At 80.8% G+C, this 552-nt stretch overlaps 1 protein-coding gene across 1 annotated transcript in view; it reads right to left on the bottom strand.

Moving 5' to 3' along the window:
• Positions 1-166, bottom strand: part of ZBED1 (zinc finger BED-type containing 1) — a 10,456-nt gene extending 10,290 nt beyond the window's left edge. The window contains exon 1 of the mRNA XM_029240388.1: positions 9-166. The gene's annotated coding sequence lies outside the window, so the exon portion shown is untranslated. The remainder of the gene's footprint in view (positions 1-8) is intronic.
• Between the last annotated feature and the right edge of the window lie 386 nt (positions 167-552).

Genomic DNA, 552 nt, shown 5'->3' with positions numbered 1-552 from the left:
CCGCTGACCTGGTTCCGCGAAGCCCGGGAGGCGGCGGCGCAGCAGCTGCGCCACGACCACCGCCGCGCCCACCGCGTACACTCGCAGGGCCGCCCGCGCCGCAGACAAAAGCGACATGGCTGCCCGGCCGCCGCTTCCGCGCCGCCCGCGGGACTCAGAGCCCCACCGGACGGCGGAAACGCGCCCGCGCCGGCCCGCCCCCCGCGCCCACGCGCCCGCCCCGAACCCCGCCCGGACCCCGCCCGGACCCCGCCTGGACCCCAGGACGCCGCCTGACCCGGGGCGCCGGACCCCGGACCCCCGACCCCGGCCCGGAACAGGCACTCCCGCCCGCACCGCGGACCCCTCCCGGCTGACGACCTCCGCCCGGACCCCGGGACTCTGCCTGACGCCGGGGCCCCGGACCCCAGCCCGGACCAAGGACCCCGGGGACCCCTGTCCGGACCAAGGACCCCAGGGACCCCCGCCCGGACCGAGGACCCCAGGGACCCCCGCCCGGACCAAGGATACCAGGGACCCCCCCCGACCCCAGGGACCCCCCCCGACCCCAGG

Source organism: Monodon monoceros, unplaced genomic scaffold, assembly GCF_005190385.1.
Source record: "Monodon monoceros isolate NGI ecotype Baffin Bay Population unplaced genomic scaffold, NGI_Narwhal_1 Super_Scaffold_22, whole genome shotgun sequence".
NCBI classification, from domain to species: domain Eukaryota; kingdom Metazoa; phylum Chordata; class Mammalia; order Artiodactyla; family Monodontidae; genus Monodon; species Monodon monoceros.
The sequence above is the reverse complement of the archived record's forward strand: the minus strand, read 5'-3'. Positions and strand labels throughout refer to the sequence as shown.